The sequence below is a fragment of the Chelonia mydas genome, chromosome 1 (assembly GCF_015237465.2).
Source record: "Chelonia mydas isolate rCheMyd1 chromosome 1, rCheMyd1.pri.v2, whole genome shotgun sequence".
Taxonomy (NCBI): Eukaryota; Metazoa; Chordata; order Testudines; family Cheloniidae; genus Chelonia; species Chelonia mydas.
The window spans coordinates 260,936,885-260,959,164 of NC_057849.1; the positions used below are offsets into that span (position 1 = coordinate 260,936,885).

General features: G+C 44.5%; 1 long non-coding RNA gene across 2 annotated transcripts; it reads left to right on the forward strand.

The window, feature by feature from the left end:
* Positions 1 to 15,052, forward strand: LOC114020424. Of its 2 annotated transcripts, none has more exons than XR_005223893.2 (4): positions 1 to 447; positions 10,957 to 11,093; positions 12,215 to 12,344; positions 14,299 to 15,052. It is a non-coding gene; the product is annotated as an uncharacterized LOC114020424 (long non-coding RNA). The 2 variants fall into 2 exon arrangements; XR_006290213.1 differs by lacking the exon at positions 1 to 447 and adding an exon at positions 1,239 to 1,359.
* Positions 15,053 to 22,280: the final 7,228 nt, after the last annotated feature.

The following is a 22,280-nucleotide window of genomic DNA, read 5'->3' on the forward strand; positions in this document are numbered from 1 at the left end:
AATCCCAGGCTGGATGGCTCCAGGGGGCTCAAGCTGCCAGAAAGGAACACGGCATAGTGGAAACTATGGATGGTAAGAGAGGTTGCACAGCCGTGCTGGATGCCAAAGAGTTGTGTGCTGTGCAACGGGGAACCAAGGTCACGGATGAGAGGAGACTCCTCAAGAGAGGTTCCACTTTAAAAAGGAACTCCACTGATCGATGTTTTCACTTCCGTAAGGCTCCCATGTGTCTGGGGAGATGTTCAGCTTGAATGGACAGGCGGGGAGGGCAAGAAAGAGCAGCTAGAAGAGGTTCCAAAGAAAGATTGGGGAAATGTGTGAAGCAGAGATATGAAGAGGAACACGTCACACACTACAAGCTGAAATCCAAAGGGGGCGGTGAGGAGAGAAGAAAAAGAGAGAGAGATACATTGAAGCCTCATCACAGGATTGCCCTCTGGAGTCCAGGTAAAGTTTATTTACAATTTTCTTCTCTCCTTACCAGGAAGAAGTTGTGCCTTCTTCATGAGGAGACACAGCTGAGCTTCTAAAAAGCCTGGTCAGTAGAAGGGAGTGAATGAACCTGCAAGAAGATGCAGGAAGAGGAGAGAAAATCTGTCTCAACACCTGTGTCCTTTGTTGGACTGGCTTAGACCTGAAGGCTGTATGAGTGCTACTGGATTGCATTGGAGGGGAGAGGGTACTAGTGTGCAGAATGAAAGGAGGAAGAAAAGAAAGAATGTGCAAGTCCCAAAGACAGGGAGAAATAGACTGCAAGTTCTGAAGGAGTCTGCGTGTGTATGTTCTGAGACCTAAAAGAGAGGGGGAATGTGTTCTGAAGGAGAGAGAGAATATGCACTCTGAAAAAGTGTGTGTACATTCTGAAGAAAGGGCAGAAACTGTGTACACATCCTCAGGACAGGAAGGACCAACAATATTTTCACTGCTGCTCTGCTTTGCAGCAATACCTTTATTGGTACCAGCGTAGTATCACTCCTTTCAGTCAGTATGCCTATCTGTCTGAAGCAGGGGTGGGCAAACTACGGCCCAGGGGCCACATCTAGCCCTCCAGCCGGTTTAAACCGGCCCTCAAGCTCCTGCTGGGGAGCGGGTCAGAGGCTGCTCTGCAAGCGTGTGCCGAGGCTCCTGGAAGCAGCAGCATGTCTCTGCTCCGGCTCCTACATTTAGGGGCAGCCTGGGGGCTCCCTGCTCTGCCCCCGCCCCATGCGCCACCCCGCAGCTCCCATTGGCAGGGAACTGCGGCTAATGAGAGCTGCAGGGGTGGTGTCTGCGGACAGGGAAGTGCGCAGAACCATCTGGCTGCACCTCCGCATAGGAGCCGGAGGAGAGACATGCCACTGCTTCCAGGAGCTGCTTCAGGTAAGCACCACCCGGAACCTGGACCCCTAACCTCCTCCCGCACCCCAACCCCCTGCCCCAGCCCAGAGCCTACTCCCGCACCCTGAACTCCTTTCTGGCCCCACTCCAGAGCCCACCAGCCCAGCCAGAGCCCTCACCTCCTCCTGCACCCCAACCCCAATTTCGTGAGCATTCATGGCCCACCATAAAATTTCCATACCAAGATGTGGCCCTCAGACCAAAAAGTTTGCCCACCCCGGTCTAAAGCATCAGTTTCTGTAGCTGCCAGCCTGCAGGTCTTCCATTAAGGTCAGAGGATCTGTCTGGTTATCAGGATGGTCAGTCTATTTGCAAGATCAGTCAGGTCTGCTTTCAAATGACCATATGCAAAATGAACAAATTTGCTTATAATTACATGCAAAACACCACTAGTGTCAATGGGGCGTTAATGCGGAAATGGCAAGCCCTTAAAAGTCAGGAAATTCCAAAAGTTAATGTTACTCCCACCTAGGGTGACCAGATGTCCCGAATTTATAGGGACAGTCCAGATTTTGGGGTCTTTTTCTTATATAGGCTCCTATTACCCCCTCACCCCTATCCCGATTTTTCACATTTGATGTCTGGTCACCCTACTCCTACCTGAACTCAATAAGGTATTCCATTCTCTCTCTCTTTCTCTCTCTCAGTATATATATTTGTTATTTTATATATATATATAACAAATGATACAAATTATAATTAACATTTAACAAGGAATAGAAATAGAAAACACAGCAGAGATACAAAGTGCTGAGTTAATATTGTGGGATTTTTTCGGACATTTCTGTGGTATTTCAACTATAAATAATTAAGTTTATATTTATATTTCCCTGCTTTTTACTTGGGGAGCTTATAAACAGAATCATTTTTTAAGTGAAGCTTGTAAACTCTTTGATTGTGGGCTTATGTTAAAGACCTCCCAGCCTGGCAGTTTTCTCTCCTGTGGAACTGTCAGTATTTTCAACATCCTGGCTCTCACAGTTCTAATGGAACTGTCCTTAACTGATGTGTTCTTTACTCACCTTGTATGCTCCCAGATATGGAGCTATTTGGCTGGAGGACTTTAAAAGCTCATTTGGCTTTACCTGTGGAATAAGACGGCGTTAGCTGGGTGTCCAATAAGAAATGCATCCTCAAAATATTGCACATTAAAAAACAAAAAATAGAAAAGGGCTAGAAGAATGTGCAGAAATTACATATTGAACATTTTAAATTATTTTTTTTAAAAGCAAATTTGTCTTGCTGCATAAGTGTCCATTAAATCTACAAAATGAGCCTAGCTTGATTTTTCTAACTTCTGGTGGTTCTGATTTACTCAAGCACAACATTTCTGATAAGACTATGTGTATTTTATTCCTGTGCAAATAACACAAAAGGATTCATTCGCTATTGTTGACATTTTTCAAGAAAATTGAACTTTGGGCGAAAAATAAACAGAGAAAATGTCAGCCTTAAAAGGAATTTGAGAAAGTCATGAGCAACTGAAAACAAAGGGAAAGGAGTTTCACATAGAAGGCACAAGCCTAATTCACTGTTGCCCTTCATTTTCTGCAGTGAAATCAGAATGGGAACATTTTACACCTACTTTGCATTCACTTGTTTTGGTGTAAATGACAGTGGGGGCATAGGCCCCACATTTTAGACATAACTATAATAATTGCTACTTCTAGTCACTGAAATCCTGATCTCAAACTGAATCGAGGGTCGAGCCAGTATCAACCACCCCAGCATGCTCAGAAGTAGAATCAGAAGACAATATGCATATAGCAGCAGGTGGAAAGGCAGTTAACAATTTCAGCCCATCTTGTTATAAGGCAATCTCAGAGTCCTGATCCAATGTAATGAGTACAGTATGTACTCATCAGGCTTCCGAAGGCGTTGGCCTCTTTGAAATGGAGGCTGTATTTGGCACTGGGACTGCATAACCTAGAAAATTCCCAGCTGCACTAGCAGAAAACAGTAGTTGTGTACAGTACTGAACTGAGTGGTTGAATGTTTTCTCTCTGTGGGATTCAGGGCAGACACAAGGGAAATCTCCCTAGCTATATCTTTGTCTCTGCTTACCTGATATTTATAGGGATTAGAACACATCAGCAAGGCCCTTTGTTTTCAGTTTTTAATGAAAAATTCCTGGGTTTTGCAAAAGTTATTTTTAATTTTTTACCCATTTTCATGCGAATTTTGGACCACTCAGGTACAAGAATATACCGATTACATTAAGAAAATCCAATCCATTCCATTAGGTGCATGTGTTCATGTTAGTAATGAATTAGTCTAGGTGTAAATGCGAGGCTGTCTGTCAAAGCAAGGCAATGCATTGGAAGACACACACACGTGTACGTCAGTGCTCAACTTCTAAAAAATGAAGTGCCAGAACGCTCTGGACCTGGCTCCTTGCTCGGGAAGGAGAGAGGGTGACTTTGTAACTTGGACAGCCCAGGAAACCGAGCTCCTGTTATTCCTCGGGGGTGCTGCGCTGCGGGAGCCATGTGGGCTGCCGCCTGGCCCTGAGCATGAGCCTTGTTGTTGCTGCTGCTCCCCTGGCCCTGGGGCTCCCGCTGCTGCCTGGTGGGTCCCCGGCTGCTCTGCTGGGCCTGGGCTGCGTCCTGCTGCTCTCCCCACGAGTACCCACCACCCTGCCCGCAGCCAGCCCCTGCCTCCAGCCACCCCCGCACTCCCTGCTTGCAGCCAGCCCCTGCTGCACCCCCTGCCCTGCCTCCAGCGACCCCCACACCCCCTGCCTGCAGCCAGCCCCCGTCTCCAGCCACCCCCTGCCCTGCCTCCAGCCAGCCCCTGCCACACCCCCTGCCCTGCCCGCAGCCAGCCCCTGCCTCCAGCCACCCCCGCACCCCCTGCCCACAGCCAGCCTCTGCCACACCCCCTGCCCTGCCCGCACCAGCCCCTGCTGCACTCCCTGCCCTGCCTGCAGCCAGCCCCTGTCTCCAGCCAGCCCCACACCCGCTTGCCTCCAGCCAACCCTGCACCCTCCTGTCTCCAGCCAGCTCCGCACCCCCTGCCCTGCCCGCAGCCAGCCCTACACCCCCTTCCTCCAGCTAGCCCTGCCCCACGCCCCTGTCTGCAGCTGGCCCCATGTCCACTGGTGCCCTGCAGTTCCCAGGGCAGTAACCCTGCACACCTGCTTCAAGGAGGGGGGCAGGGGGCAGCTGGGACCCACACATGTGCACACCCTAGGGTGACCAGACAGCAAGTGTGAAAAATCAGGACAGGGAGTGCGGGGTAATAGGAGCCTATATAAGAAAAAGACCCCAAAATCGGGACTGTCCCTATAAAATTGGGACATCTGGTCACCCTAGCACACCCCCAGGGAGTGGTGGGGACCCGCACATGTGAAACGGAGCTCATTTCTAGTTCAGGCCCATCTTTTTAAAAAAGAACTTTAGGCAGGGTTAACATACATCCGTATTTTCCCAAACAGGTCAGGCTTTTTGGTTCTTAAATCGCCGTCCGGGAGGAAAATATGGACATATGGTAACCCTATTGGTACAAAAAAATACATACTGGGGCACATCCCTTAAATCAGAACTTTTTATAGGGAACCGGTTGTTAAGATTTTGGCAGCTCATCACTGATCACATCACTTCCCGGCCGAAGCCCATCAAAGCCTCAGCACCCCCTGCAGGGAAGCGGGTTAACAACCAGTTCTAAAACTGCTTCAAAATTTAACAACCGGTTCACGCAAACCGGGGCAAACCGGCTCCAGCTCACCACTGCTCCTGTCTCTCCTTCCAGAATGGGCCCAGAAGTGGAAGAGATGGAGGAGGCAGCATGAGGACATGGCACTCTCACCTCCTCAACCTCTTCCACTTCTGGACCTGCTCTGGAAGGAGAGATGGTGGCTCAGAAACCTGCCCAGTTTACTGAGTTGCCATTTCTCCTTCCAGAGTGGGGAGCAGGGTCAGAAACACTCTCACTTTTCTCTATTTGTTGCTTTTTTTCTGTCCTTCCATGCCCCAGTATTAGCCTCAATATTTACCAGAAAACTGATATTAATTTTTTGCACCGATTTTCATCTGATTTTTATGTTTTTATAATAAACACCGATACATTCCTGGGAAATTTTAAACAAAATAAAACCCCAAAACACAGGGCCTTGCACATTGGAAATACAGTATCTCGGGGACAAATGTTTAACGCAAACAAGAGAGGGTGAATTGGCAGGGAACATGGGGCTGGAAACTGAAATGCTTGCAGCATTAATTTATTATAGAGCATGGATTCAAGGAGACTTGGAAAGCGCAAGTGTTGATCCTGGAAGCGCTGCTCTTGAGGTAGTGAGCTCACACAGCTCTCTTATTATGTGGGAGTGCGGAATTAGCAGGCCGAAGGGGGGAGACTATTACAGTTTAATATTTAGTAGGGCTGTTAAGCAATTAAAAAAATTAATCGCAATTAATCGTGCGATTAATTGCACTGTTAAACAATATTTATTTAAATATTTTTTATGTTTTCTACATTTTCAAATATATTGATTTCAGTTACAACACAGAACACAAAATGTACAGTGCTCACTTTATTTTTTATTACAATATTTGTGCTGTAAAAACAAAAAAATTAGTATTTTTCAATTCACCTCATACAAGTACTGAAATGCAATCTCTTTATCATGAAAGTTGAACTTACAAATGGGGAATCGTGTACAAAAAATAACTGCATTCAAAAATAAAACAATGTAAAACTTTAGAGCCTACAAGTTCACTCAGTCCTACTTCTTGTTCAGCCAGTCACTCAGACAAACAAGTTTGTTTACATTTGCAGGAGATAATGCTGCCCGCTTCTTGTTTACAATGTCACCTGAAAGTGAGAACAGACATTCGCATGGCACTTTTGTAGCTGGCGTTGCAAGATATTTACATGCCAGATGCCCTAAAGATTCGTATGTCCCTTCATGCTTCAACCACCATTCCAGAGGACATGCCTCCATGCTGATGACAGGTTCTGTTCAATAATGATCCAAAGCAGAGCGGGCCAACATGTTCATTTTCATCATTTGAGTTAGATGCCACCAGCAGAAGGTTGATTTTCTTTTTTGGTGGTTCGGGTTCTGTAGTTTCTGCGTCAGAGTGTTGCTCTTTTAAGACTTCTGAAATCACGCTCCGCACCTCTTCCCTCTCAATTTTGGAAGGCACTTCAGATTCTTAAACCTTGGGTCGAGTGATGTAGCTATCTTTAGAAATCTCACATTGGTACCTTCTTTGCGTTTTGTCAAATCTGCAGTGAAAGTGTTCTTAAAATGAACAACATGTGCTGGGTCATCATCTTAGAGTGCTATAACATGAAATATATGACAGAATGCAGGAAAAACAGAGCAGGAGACATACAATTCTCCCCCAAGGAGTTCAGACAAAAATGTAATTAACACATTATTTTTTTAACGAGTGTCATCAGCATGGAAGCATGTCCTCTGGCATGGTGGCCGAAGCTTGAAGAGGCATACGAATGTTTAGCATATCTGGCACGTAAATACCTTGCAATGCCAACTACAAAAGTGCCATGCAAATACCTGTTCTCACTTTCAGGTGACATTGTAATTAAGAAGCAGACAGCATTATCTCCTGTAAATGTAAACAAACTTGTTTGACTTAGCGATTGGCTGAACAAGAAGTAGGACTGAGTGGACTTGAAGGCTCTAAAGTTTTACATTGTTTTGTTTTTGAGTGCAGTTATGTAACAAAAAAAATCTGCATTTGTAAATTTCACTTACATGTTAAAGAGATTGAACTACAGTGCTTGTATGAGACGAACTGAAAAATACTATTTCTTTTGTTTATCATTTTTACAGTGCAAATATTTGTAATGAAAATAATATAAAGTGAGCACTGTACACTTTGTATTCTATGTTGTAATTGAAATCAATATATTTGAAAATGTAGAAAAACATCCAAAATATTTAATAAATTTCAATTGGTATTCTATCGTATACAGTGCAATTAAAACTGCGATTAATCGCGATTAATTTTTTTTCAGTTAACTGTGTGATCTAACTGCGATTAATTGACAGCCCTAATATTTAGGCAAAATTGTCTAATCTTCAGACACTGATCACATCAGGGTATGTCTACACTGTACCTAAACATCCACAACTGGCCTGTGTCAGCTGACTCAGGCTCATGGGGCTCAGGCTGCGGGGCTGTAAGACTGCAGTGTAGACGTGTAGACATTTGGGCTCAGCTGGAGCCCAAGCTCTGGGACCCCTTGAGGGGGAGGATCCCATACCTCAGGCTCCAGCCCAAACACCTCCAAGGCAATTTTACAGCCCCACAACCCAAGCCCTGCGAGCCCGAGTCAGCTGGCACACACCGGAGACTGCAACATTTAACATCTTGCCCTTCGTTTACAGTCCATCAACCCTCCCCCTTCTTCATCTGCCATCTCATTGTGGGCCAGACAGCTCAGGCTACCTTCCACATCCTCCCTTTCTGCACAGGCTGGAAAACCCACAGTACCCGCCCCTGGCCACCCTCCTGACAGAGGTTGGGGAGCATGCCCTTCAGATACAGAGAGCTCTCTTTGACCTGTCCATTTTACACATACTGGCTGCAGACCTTAGAGTATCCCATGCACTCAAATGGGGGCTTTACTTCTGCCACTTCTCTGGAAGGGAGAGTGGAGCTGGCGAGTGTGTCCTAAAGCTGCTTGGCAGCCTCCTTGCGTCTCAGGCAGCATGTGACTGACAATGTCCATCTATCCCACCTCCATTCTCTCAGTCAATCACCACATCAAACAGAGTAACCTGAGTGTGATTGAGACACAACCCGTTTCTCTTGTCTTTCAATCTATGCCCTCCAAGTGGCACTGGCAGCAGGCCATCAGCAATCCGTTTTGTACTAAGGTACCTGCTAAGAAATCAAGGGGGCCTTTCCAGTACAGAGTTCAAATTTCCAGGCTGGCAAGGTCTGTCCTTAATTCACTCTGACTCCCAGGTGAAACATTGCAGACAATGTCCCAGACCTGGTGTAGGCTGAAGGGTTATATCATCACACACACAGAAAAAGTACTGGGGACCTCACACACCATGCTACACAGGGTAGACTTGGCAACTGGTCAGGGCCTCCAGCCTATAAATGGAAAGTGGGGAGGATGAAGGCTAAGGCTGGAGTTGGAATCTTACAGCAAATTTTCTGAATTTCTAGCATTTAGGATTTTTTTTATTACAAATATAACAGTCTACTAGCATTGTTTTAAACTGCAACAATAGACCTTCGGAATATAATGCCTGATCCAAAGCCCATGTCTTCAAAGTTCTTTAGTTCAGTCCTATAAAGAATATGATCCTGCAAGCTCGTACTTGTGTGAGTAGTCCTTACTAGTGAATTGATTTCCATGGGACTACCTAAGGGAGTAAAAATTATTTACATGGGTAAGGGTCCGAGATATGGGACCTTAAATCAATTATTATTATGCAATAATACTTATAGGATAATAAATAATACTGTAGTTGACTCTCAAGAATTCAAGGAACCGGGCAGAAGGGGAACTGGTCTAAGGGGCCCTGGAAATAAAACATCTGGGTCTTTTATTTTATTTGAACATTTGATGTTTCAAAGAGCCTGAGATCAAATAGGTTGGGTTTTCAATACCAGATGTGGGGAGGTTTTATTATCACCTTTTATTTCATACATCTAGACTGATCAAAGTAAGCCGGTACTGAAATAGGCAGAGTCTGGGGATAAGGATTGTGGTGGATGATTTTCTTTTTTTAAATGAGTTGAAAAGCAACCCAGCCTCCCTGATCTGAGCTGCACTGTAAGACAGTTTGAAATTAGAAGCCCCAGAGTTTAGTAAACTCTTTCCTATTGGGAAAGCTTAGAAAGAGATTTTCTTATGTAGACAATAAACAAAATGAGCCCAATAGGCTAGGGCTCATTTATTCAGAAAGGAGAAGAGAAAGGGGAGCCATGGTTCCAACAATGAATAGTACAGAGAAGGTCAGTGAAGGTGTTTTTACCACAGGCCACAGTGATGCATTTCTGGTAAAAATCAAACTTTTTAAAAAGAGTTCTGCATTTTGGCAGCCTTTGGTGAGAATAGCTCTGTGCATGCATGTGGGTGGGTGGGTGTTACGGGAAGGACAATTCCCTTTTTTCCATTTAAAAAATGATTAAGAGGGTGAATTTTGATCACAAATCCCCGATATGTGAAATGCATTAATTTTTAAATAGTGTGTCATTTTAATATTAATATCGCTGTATTTATATTGCTAATGTGACCATGAATAAAAATAAGCATGATGTAAAATAAAAAATAATTAGTTATTTAAATATAATGAAATAAAATGGTGCACTCAGATTCCTCCTTATTTGTCTCAATTTCTGCTATACATTGAGAATGCTAAATGGTTGGACTGAAACTTCTCCCAGGCTACTAGGAGACGAAGGTCATGTGTCACTGGAAAGGTAATTTAATTTCCTCAAAGTTTGCAGTAAGGTCTTCGATTTGACGTATGACCTGAATGTCACAGTAATTTGGGCTTTCTAAATGTGCCCACTTCTGAAATGGCACCTCCATGACTATGATTAATAACTAGAATATAAATCACTGCTAATAATCCTGAATGGTAACATGAATTTGGCAATGTACTATTGCATCAATGGAACAGATTTCTATTTATACACAGTATGTGCAGAATTGGTGTTTCTAGTCAGTTCCTAGATGGACAGCTGTCCATGTTACAAAAACTATTGGCATCACCAGCTGGGATTACCTGACTCCTGTGTTGGCAGTCTTAACAAAGGGGCAGAAAGAAAAGGTCACAGACACTGATTTGTCCTCTTACATTTATACATAATCCCTACACAGTAAATCCTATAGGCTAGGGATGAATTAAATTATACTGGGAAAGATCCTGGAGTAGAAGGAATGTGAGGAGCTTTCCCCTCTGATCTATATGTTATATACATCCTGGAGATAAACTGAGGACTTTGGTTTGCAGGGGTAGTCATCTTAGTACCTTTCACCCAGCACCAAATTATGCTTAAAAAATTAACTCTTCATAGTTCAGATAGTCTGCAGGAAGGAAGGACAATATAGAAGGTAAGACACAAGCGAGGGAATGCAGGGCTTGATCCAGCATCCAATGACATTAATGGAAAACCCTACCCATTGACTTCATTGGACACTGAATTAGTCCCTAAAAGATGTGATTTGCATTCTTGCCTCTACCATAATCTTCTAAAGCTTGACAAATCAATTCACCAATTCATACCTTAATCTTTGTAACTGTAAAATGGGGATATGTTTCCTTACCTCATGGTGGTCTAGTAAGACTTACTTTGCTAGTATTTGTAAAGTGCCTTGAGGTCCTTGGGTGGAAGGTGTTATCAAACTGCAAAGAATTATTAAGAAAAAATATTGTATTAGTTACTTCATATTTATGGGAGCCCTGTACCCCTCAATTGTTTGAGAAAAACATTGCAGGGAATTGCAGGATAGGCCCCATTGCTTATATAGAAGTTGAATTGACCTCAGCATTCTCTTAAATGGATTTGCCATCAGAGGGATAGAAAGAGAAGAGAGAAGGAAGGATTAAAGGGATGAATGATATTATCTGTCTCACTGCAGAAGTAAGGAGCTGAAGGTCCAGCTAACCTCCATCATGGGTGTTCTCCCAGTTCTCCTCTTCTTCCTCCTCCTGCTCAACTGTGGTTGTCAGAAGGACTTTCTGAATCAGCTTCAGAGGTGGAACTACAGAGAAGGAGGTAAGAGACACAGACAGGGGGAATCAGAGAGAGTATGGAGAAGATTATCTTCAAGTGGCTGACAAAGGTTTAGGTTAGTTCTTATTTTATCCCTAGTAAAACCTGCAATCCTCAATCTGGACTGCTCGTTTTAGGGTCCTACTGACAGAACAAGGTGTGGGGTAGGAGCGGAGTTACCATCCATTGTTTAGGAACAGGAGAGAGGTGGTCAGGATAAAAATATGAACCGATATAATTCTTCACTCAAAACACAACCAGCACCCCCTCACTCCATGCCCAGCACAACCATTGTGTGGTTTTCTCTCCATTTCCTGGTTCTGGCTGTTCTAGCAGCTGGGAATAGCCATGGCATACGAATGCCTCTCAACTACATCTATATCCTCCAGGGAACATCCACAGAAAATACTCTAGGCTCCACTGACTCCAAACCTGTCCGGTACTCCCCTTATATAAAAAGAAATCTCCAGGGGACTGATGCTTTACAAACCCCTTACATTGTGAGAGAGAGCATAAAAGGTCTGTGAGGCAAGGATAAATTGGGGCCTCTTTGTCTGGGAGGATGGGTCAGTTTGATGCAGGGGTTTTGAGAGAGGCAAGTAGCCCTGAGCGCACTACCCTATTTTCAAGCAGATAATACAGAGAAACCTACAGCTGAGAAAGAGGTGTATTGTTCTCCATGTGTGAGGAAAACAAGAGAGTTCCTGCATCCAGGAGGAGGGCTGGGTAGAGTACATGTTTAGGAGATAGGAACCCAGTGAGATTGGTGAAGAATTTTTGTCCAGAAGTAGTAGGAGGACCCTGGCAACTGGGAGTCAGGTTGAGAGGTTCTTATCTTAGTCAGTGCAGTGGGGCTTGGGAAGAGGGGTGTCCGGTGAAGTAGGAGGGTAAAGCAGTGGGAGGCGGTGGAAGGTATTTGCTGGGGAAGCGTTAGCTCTCATACATAGTCTCTCAAGAGGAGTATATCAATGCAATTTACTGAGAATGAGCATATGGTTCTCATCCAGGGTGCCCTCTGAGTTAAGTGGGGAAATGTGAAGGTCCGTCCTACCAAATGAGATAAATGGCTAATGAGTTTCTTTGTTCCCTCAAATCTCCTTTCCCATGGCATTCTGCTAACACAGCAGACAAAGTCAACATCCACGGCATTAACAGTGTCACTCGTATGCTGGAGAAATGGGGGAACAGCATCTTCTGGCAAATGAAACACTCCTTACTGAGTCACCCTAACACTCTGCTGCCTGAGTTCTCCAGGTAACTCCCATCAGCTAACGGCAGGATTCAGTGTTCAGATCAGTGTCCTCTCTCTGTGTATGTTGCATCATTCCACTGTTCGCATCCTCCTACTCATCCCAAAGCAGGAGGAAATAGCACGTACTATGAAATGCTCCCTGAACGATTTTTGAATAGCTGAATATCCTGTAGGTTAAATATTGCTAAATATTTCCTAATAACCATTATTAGACTGTGGAAAAATTATCTCAAAGGAAGAGCAGGAAGCCCCATTATGTGAGATATAGAAAGCTTGGCTGGACAAAGTAGTTGAGCTGGGAATACGCTGCAAGGAAAATCTAGAATTGGCCAGGGGGCAGTGAAGGGGAGACCTGGAATCTCTATGATTTTAGTCTATGGAACTTCTCTAGTTACACAAAACTGCTCTCTAGTTCCTCAACTCACATTTTCCCAGCTCGTATTTCAGAAATTACTAACCACTATGAGTTTAACACAGTCCTTGTATGTTGCTGTAGTCCCAGGCTACTGACAGATAGTGAAGCATGAGTCTAACCATAGGGAAGAGAGAAAGAGGAAAGGAAATAAAACAATGTATAAAAAGTCGAATCTCACTCAGAGCAATGCTACTGAATGCTGCCATTGCAGAACAAGTAGTTCTCATTCATAACACAGGCTTTTCTCTAACGAGAAACAGCTGTCTAGGAAATGCTAGAATCAGAGGGAAATGCCAGAATTGAAAGGGGGGGGGGCAGGGATTTGCAAAAAGGTTTCTCCCTGCTTTGTTTTGTTTCAAAAATTTCAAGTTAGAAAAAAAAATGGACAAGCTCTATAGCTGGTCCAAAAAAAAAAAAAAAAAAAGGAAACATTGTTGCAAAAATATCATCTCTATCTTTCCCGTTTATTTTCTGACTTTCAACCCAGCTCTAGGTATCAGGGTGAAGTTCACTTGTGCAGAAGGCCTGTACAATGTCTATTCAAATTAAGGTTTAAGTGGGATTTAGTTGGTAGTTAGGTCATGTGTGGGCTCTTCAAAAAGGGCATGAATTTCCATCTAAATACTGGTATCAATATAGTTTGTTCCCCGTCCAATTTTATAGCATAGTATTACAGTTCTTAGATTGTAAATTCTTCAGGGCAGGGACTGTGACTTAAATACCTGGGAGGGGGGAATCTTAACACATGATGGCTGCTACTGGATTAATAATAACAATAATAACAAACAGTTGAGACTCTAAAGTTATCAGATCTCCGCAGTTAGGCAGGGTTGAGACTTGGATGGAAGATCTCCAAAAGAAACTAGACGCTGGTATAGCTAGCAGCGTTAGTGATTCAGGGCAGCTCTCTTCCCTCTAACTTTGTACTGAGCCAGATGGTCCAGCATGGTGCTAAGGGGTGTGCTGTCTTTCAGACAGGATGTAAGACTTTGGTCCGGGACATTTGTGCCCATTAAAGATCCCCTGACACTTTCACAAGACTAGGGATGCTAGCCTGGTTATCTTGGCAAGTTTCAGCTTGGATAATTCCATTCTGCCCACTCAAATTACTCTGGTAATTTCAGTAGAAAATGCTATTCTTCACTTCGTGCCCTAAAAGGCTGTGAAGTGGTCTACATAGCCCAGTATTTGGAGATATATATCCCTTTGCTCACCACTGGTCTAAATTTTCAACAGTAACTAGTGATTTTGGAAGCCTAACTTGTGACACCTTAAAGGAGGCCGATTTTCAGAAAATGCTGAGCACTTGTCCTCTAAAAATCAGGCCCCTTTAAGGTGTCTCAAGTTGGGCACCCAAAAACTGAAGGACTCTAGATCACTGGTCCCTTCTGAAAATTTAGAGCCCATTTTATATATCACTTGGGAATCTGCCAGGATGAAAGACACTATAAAAGTGTGAGATATTAGTTGTTTTACTTTCTGTCTTAAGTAGTGGTTCTGGTCTGTGGTCATTCTACCTGTGCTGTCCCCTCTTTTTACAGCCTCCATCCCATCTCCGAGGCACTTGATGACCTTCTGAAGGAAGTACGGTCAATGAAGAAGAGGCTGGAAGAGCTGAACGAACGACTCAGTGTAATGAGCAGGGCCTTCTTTCCTACCCGATTCAATGCCCTGAGGGGCCAGAGGCTCAGCAGTATGCCGCTGAGAAGACTCCCTTTTCAGAGGAGGAGGATGTATATCCGCAGGAGAGTTCAGCGGAATTAGCTCTCTTCCAAAAAAACAACAACAAACATTTCTATCTTTCTCTTTTCTGCAAGTCTTTATCAATGAGAGACTATTAGACTGAATAAAGTAACACATGTATGAGTGAGGGTCTGGATGCCTGAGGAGACTGGCAATTATGGGTTATGGAGCTGCCTTGCAAATCTAGGTCATTGGGTCAAATCCCGTGCAGCTCTGTGATGATGGCTGTGTGGTGACCCATGTGTGATGAGTTGTTGATCTCAATCCAGTTAAGTGTTAGTATATTTCCCCTATACAGTCGTTCCCACATTTCCTTTGGATTGCCAACTATATCCCTTCTATACAGATCAGATGCCTTTTTCTCCTTATCCTACTTCACAGAGAACTATGGACTCAGGGGTTGGGGGATCACGTATACAGATGGACACTTAGGCCAAAATTTTCAAATGTTAGGCACCTAACTTCACATTTAGGTACCAAAATAAAAGTGATTTGATTTTCAATGTGCTAAGCATTTGACTTCAGGGAGAATTGTGCTTGCTTAGCTCCACTGAAAACAAACCAGACCACTTTTATTTAGATGCGAAACATTAAGCAGCTACATTTTAAAATTTTGGCCTCAATCTATAAACTGTACATATAAAGCATGTTCTGTTGATAAGCAGGTGTTTTTAAAGAGTGTGAGGGAGGAGGGCCTTCACAAGGCATTGGATAACAGGGAACAGTGCCTAAATTTTCAAACATTGCTAGTGGTTTAGGGTGCCTCAGTTTTGGGGGGCCCACTTTAAGACACTGTATGGGGCTTGTTTTTTTGATAAAGTGCAGAGCACCCACCTTCTGAAAATCAGGTCCCTTTTAGGCATCTATTTAGGGGTGCAAAAATCACTAATCACTTTTGCAATGTAGGCCCTGATCTTGACAGCAGTCTTTAAAACACTGCACTGCCAACCAAGCCACTTGGGCCCAGATCCTCAAATGTATGTAGGCACCTCACGCACACTGATTTCAGTGGGATTTAGGCTCCTAAATACAGTTGAGGATCTGGGCCTTGGAGACCAGGAGCCAGATTTTCAGAAGCATTTAGGCTCCTAAAGATGCAGATAGGTGCCTAGTTGGATTCTCAGAAGTGCCTCCGTAGGTTAGGTGCCGAACTCACCAGGTTCCAGTCTGTCCCCAGATGATTAACCAAGGAATTCTGAGAGGAGCTTTCCTGGTTCAGTTCTAGCACAGATCTATCACTCAGTGAGCATATGATACATACCCTTGTAACCACTATATTCAGTTTTGTTTGATTTAAATGTGGATTTCTGGACCAGTCAGATAGTTAGCATGCTTAGCTGTTATGAGAGAGATGCTGGTTTGATTCAGGAGAAAATGGAAGATTTTCTTTCCAGTAAACCTCTGTGAAGTACTTCTCCTCTTAAGGCCTTACATCTCAGGAGTTTCCTTGACTCACAGGACTTCCCTTTTGAAGTTCATCAGTGAAACTCCATTTGAATAGCAGAAGGAAGTTGTAGGAAAATTATGCACTCTCTCCTTCCCTAGTCACCCTCCCTGCAGTGTTTCTGCTCTTGCTAGCTTTGGGAAGAAAGTGATCTCTGGTCTACACTAGGAGTTGAGGTCGAATTTAGCAGCGTTAAATTGATTTAACCCTGCACCCGTCCACACGATGAAGGCCTTTTTTCCGACTTAAAGGGCTCTTAAAATCAATTTCCTTACTCCACCCCCGACAAGGGGATTAGCGCTTAAATCGGCCTTGCCGGGTCGAATTTGGGGTACTGTGGACGCAATTAGATGGTATTGGCCTCCGGGAGCTATCCCAAAGTGCTCCATTGTGACCGCTCTGGACAGCACTCTCAACTCAGATGCACTGGCCAGGTAAACAGGAAAAGGCCCACAAACTTTTGAATTTCAATTTCCTGTCTGCATGGTCACCTGCAGCTTGCCACGCTGGCCAGAACTGATCAGCAGAGGTGACCATGCAGAACTCAACACCATGATGGAGTCCCAGAATCGCGAAAGAGCTCCAGCATGGACCGAGCGGGAGGTACGGTATCTGATCGCTGTATGGGGAGAGGAATCCGTGCTATCAGAACTCCGTTCCAGTTTTCGAAATGCCAAAACCTTTGTCAAAATCTCCCAGGGCATGAAGGACAGAGGCCATAACAGGGACCCGAAGCAGTGCCGCATGAAACTTAAGGAGCTGAGGCAAGCCTACCAGAAAACCAGAGAGGCGAACGGCCGCTCCGGGTCAGAGCCCCAAACATGCCGCTTCTATGATGAGCTGCATGCCATTTTAGGGGGTTCAGCCACCACTACCCCAGCTGTGTAGTTTGATTCCTTCCATGGAGATGGAGGCAACACGGAAGCAGGTTTTGGGGACGAAGAAGATGATGATGAGGAGGAGGTTGTAGATAGCTCACAGCAAGCTAGCGGAGAAACCGCTTTTCCCGACAGCCAGGAACTGTTTCTCACCCTGGACCTGGAGCCAGTACCCCCCGAACCCACCCAAGGCTGCCTCCCGAACCCGCCAGGCGGAGAAGGGACCTCTGGTGAGTGTACCTTTTAAAATACTATACATGGTTTAAAAGCGAGCATGTTTAATGATTAATTTGCCCTGGCATTTGCGGCTTTCCTGGATGTACTCCCAAAGCCTTTGCAAAAGGTTTCTGGGGAGGGCAGCCTGATTCCGTCCACCATGGTAGGACACTTTACCACACCAGGCCAGTAGCACATACTCGGGAATCATTGTAGAACAAAGTGTTGCAGTGTGTGTTTGCTGGCATTCAAACAACATCCGTTCTTTAACTCTCTGTGTTATCCTCAGGAGAGTGATATCATTCATGGTCACCTGGTTGAAATAGGGTGCTTTTCTTAAGGGGACATTCGGAGGTGCCCATTCCTGCTGGGCTGTTTGCCTGTGGCTGAACAGAAATGTTCCCTGCTGTTAGCCATGGGGAGGGGTGAGGGGCTAGCCACGCGATGGGGGGAGGCAAAATGCGACCTTGGAACGAAAGCACGTGTGCTGTATATGTAATGTTAACAGCAAGGTTTACCGTGAAAGAGTGTACCCATTGTTCTATAAAATATGTCTTTTTAAATACCACTGTCCCTTTTTTTTTCCTCCACCAGCTGCATGTGTTTCAAGGATCACAGGATCTTCTCCTTCCCAGAGGCTAATGAAGATTACAAGGTGAAAAAAAAGCACTCGTGATGAAATGTTCTCTGAGCTCATGCTGTCCTCCCACACTGACAGAGCACAGACGAATGCGTGGAGGCAAATAATGTCAGAGTGCAGGAAAGCACAAAATGACCGGGAGGAGAGGTGGCGGGCTGAAGAGAGTAAGTGGCGGGCAGAAGACGGGGCTGAAGCTCAAATGAGGCGGCAGCGTGATGAGAGGAGGCAGGATTCAATGCTGAGGCTGCTGGAGGATCAAACCAATATGCTCCAGTGTATGGTTGAGCTGCAGGAAAGGCAGCAGGAGCACAGACCACCGCTACAGCCCCTGTGTAACCAACCGCCCTCTTCCCCAAGTTCCATAGCCTCCTCACCCAGACGCCCAAGAACATGGTGGGGGGAGCCTCCGGCCACCCGGCTACTCCATCCCAGAGGATTGCCCAAGCAACAAAAGACTGGCGTTCAATAAGTTTTAAAGTTTTAAACTTTTAAAGTGCTGTGTGGCCTTATCCTTCCCTCCTCCACCACCCCTCTCCGTGCTTCTCTCCTCCACCACCCCTCCCAGGCTACCTTGGCAGTTATCCCCCTATTTGTGTGAAGAATTAATAAAGAATGCATGAATGTGAAGCAACAATGACTTTATTGCCTCTGCAAGCGGTGATTGAAGGGAGGAGGGGAGGGTGCTTAGCTTACAGGGAAGTAGAGTGAACCAAGGGGCGGGGGGGTTTCATCAAGGAGAAATAAACAGAACTTTCACACCGTAGCCTGGCCAGTCATGAAACTGGTTTTCAAAGCTTCTCTGATGCGCACTGCACCCTCCTGTGCTCTTCTAACCGCCCTGGTGTCGGGCTGCGCGTAACCAGCGGCCAGGCGATTTGCCTCAACCTCCCACCCCGCCATAAACGTCTCCCCCTTACTCTCACAGAGATTGTGGAGCGCATAAGGAAAACTGGGCATCTCAGCTGTTTTTGGTGAACTCACCTGAGGGGCCCAATTTGGTAAACAGCCTCTGAGTATGCCTATCAGATCAGACTCCACACATGACTTAAGCAGCTGAGCATCCATCATCTTCCCCTGGTTTATTAATCACTAGGTGCCTCCCTGCAGCATGGATTTAGGCACTTAGCACACACTTCTCTCATCGGCATCTCCCATTGGCTAGCATAGGTGCTGGCTTTGTGGATAGCCTTCTAAGGCACCTCTCTCCCTGTTCAGGGTATAGAAGCCTAAGTGTCTAGCTCTGGCTTTGTTGATTATAGTCTTGCTCCTAGGAGTTTCTAGTAGGGCTGTTGATTAATCACAGTTAACTTATGCGATGAACTCACAAAAATTAACTGCAATTTAAAAAATTAATCGCGATTAATCGCACTGTTACACAATAAAATACCCATTGAAATTTATTAAATATTTTTGGATATTTTTCTACATTTTCAAATATATTGATTTCTATTACAACACAGAATACAAAGTGTACAGTGCTCACTTTATATTATTATTTTTATTACAAATATTTGCACTGTAGAAATGATAAAAGAAATAGTATTTTCAATTCACCTCATACAAGTACTGTAGTGCAATCTCTTTATCGTGAAAATGTAACTTACAAACTTACAAAACAGATTTTTTTTGTTACATAGCTACACTCAAAAACAAAACAATGTAAAACTTTAGCGCCTACAAGTCTACTCAGTCCTACTTCTTGTTCAGCCAATTGCTAAGACAACAAGTTTGTTTACATTTATGGGAGATACGCTGACTGCTTCTTATTTACGTCACCTGAATGTGAGAACAGGTGTTTGCATGGCACTTTTGTAGCCGGCGTTGAAAGGTATTTACGTACCAGATATGCTAAACAGTCATGTGCCCCTTCATGCTTTGGCCATCACTCCAGAGGACGTGCTTCCACGCTGATGATGCTCATTCAAAAAATAATGCATGACTGAACTCCTTGGGGGAGAATTGTATGTCCCCTGTTCTGTTTTACCTGCATTCTGCCATATATTTCATGTTATAACAATGTCGAATGATGACCCAGAACATGTTGTTCGTTTTAAGAACACTTTCACTGCAGATTTGACAAAACGCAAAGAAGGTACCAATGTGAGATTTCTAAGGATAGATACAGTACTCGACCCAAGGTTTAAGAATCTGAAGTGCCTTCCAAAATCTGAGAGGAATGAGGTGTGGAGAAAGCTTTCAGATATCCTAAAAGAGCAATACTCCGATGCGGAAACTACAGAACCCGAACCACCAAAAAAGAAAATAAACCATCTGCTGGTGGCATCTGACTCAGATGATGAAAATAAACATGCATCGGTCCGCTCTGCTTTAGATCGTTATCGAGCAGAACCCGTCATCAGCATGGATGTATGTATTCTGGAATGGTGGTTGAAGCATGAAGGGACATATGAATCTTTAGCGCATCTCTCACTTTCAGGTGACATTGTAAACAAGAAACGGGCAGCATTATCTCTTGCAAATTGTAACCAAACTTGTTTGTCTGATCAATTGGCTGAAGTAGGACTGAATGGACTTGTAGGTTCTAATGTTTTATGTTGTTTTATTTTTGAATGCAGTTATTTTTTGTACATAATTCTACATTTGTAAGTTCAAATTTCATTATAAAGATTGCACAACAGTACCTGTATTAGGTGAATTTAAATATACTATTTCTTTTGTTTTTTACAGTGAAAGTATTTGTAATAAAAATAAATATAAAGTGAGCACTGTATGCTTTGAATTCTGTGTTGTAATTGAAATCAATATATTTGAAAATGTAGAAAACATCCAAAAATATTGAAATAAATGGTATTCTATTCTTCGCTAACCGTGCGATTAATTGCAATTAATTTTTTAAATCGTGCCATTAATCTCAATTAATTTTTTTAATCGCTTGACAGCCCTAGTTTCTAGGCATCTAAGTTAGGTGTTTTGATGCTCAATGTCACAATTCCTAAGTCTCTTTGGTGGAGTCCATGTCCACCCTGACTTTCTAAGTGATCTCAGGTAAATCACTTAATCTACACTGTGACTCAGTTCCCCACCTGTAAAATGGGGTATACTTTACTTTACAAGTGTGTTGGGAGGATACATTTCATTAATGACCATGAGACAGTCAGATAACAAGATGAAGGGGACCATATAAGTATCTAGACAGACAGTCTGCCATTTTGAAAGGAGTTAAGGTTATTAAGCACTCAAATGCCATTAATGTCATTGGGAGATGGGCACCTAACTTCCATGTGTACCTTTAAAAATCTATTGCATAAAGATTTTGGAAAACCCAAATAAATTATAGGGCTTTAGCTAACATTTATTAACTAGAAAGAAACTGTAATCCCCAGCATCCCCTTGGCTTCTTTCATTCAAAAATGAGCATCGTCTTCATGATTTTACAGCCTTAAGGAACGCTTACCTTTCTTCAGCGTATACTGTATATTACACATATTTGTCTGTATTTCCTGTATTTCACCTGTTATTTCCTTCAGATCCCCCTCTACATCTGTCAAGGCTGAATCCCAACTCTGTCACTCCAAGTGCAGAAGTGGGGCCTGCAAGGATTTAAAAAAATAATACTTGCCACTCCAGGCTTGTATTAAACTCCCAAGGTTAACTACCAAGAGGGATTTTACAGTTAACTGTCTGGCTGGGTGTCCATCAAAGGAAGCTATCCCTCTCCCCCCTTTATTTATCACGACATTCCTGGACGAATACCATCTGATCCTGTGCTTTATTATGCCAGAGTTTCTCAATTTGTTCCATTGCTTCACCCTCAGAGCCATCAGCTTTTCCCAGTTCCAAACCCCAAATTATAATCCTTCCTATATTAATAAAATCTACAGCTAAACTATTTACATCCTTGTACAAGCCACTCCTTTACACACACCTAGGCCCTGAGGATCTCAAAACACAAACAGAAATAACTGTGGAGCAGATATTACCCCATAGCCCAGTGCTACTGATAGGGGGGAAGGTGGTACAGAGAGTTGAAGGCCCAGATCTTCAAAGATATGTAAGCACCTGTCACTGAAGTCATTAAGAGTTAGGCACCTAAACACCTTGGACGATCTGGGTTTAAGTAGGGTGACCAGACAGCAAATGTGAAAAATCAGGACGGGGGTGGGGGTAATAGGAGCCTATATAAGAAAAAGACCCCAAAATCGGGCCTGTCCCTATAAAATTGGGACATCTGGTCAGCCTAGGCTTAAGTGACTTGCCCGAGGCCACACTGGAAAGACTGTGGCAGGGCTCGCAAGAGCTGTTCTGATTGCCTGTCCTGCAAGTTAGCCCCCAGGCGGCGCCACCGAGGGGGCGATGGCAGAAGGATGATGCCGTGTCCCCGGGCGGCGGGCGCACGCGGGCCGAAAGCGCAGGGGACGGGGCTCAGCGCCCGGCTCTGGCCTTCCCGGTGCCGGAGATCCAAGGCACGTGGGCCAGGCACCCAGGATCAGCCCGCTCCCCGCTGAGGGCCGCCCCCGCGGACGCCCGGGGGTGGGAGGGCCCCTGAAAGGGCCCCTCTGCTCGGACTCGTCGGGTGCACCCCCTCCCCCCCCCGCCTCCCCAGCCCCCACGCAGGCCAGCAAGGGGGGGAGCGGGCAGGTG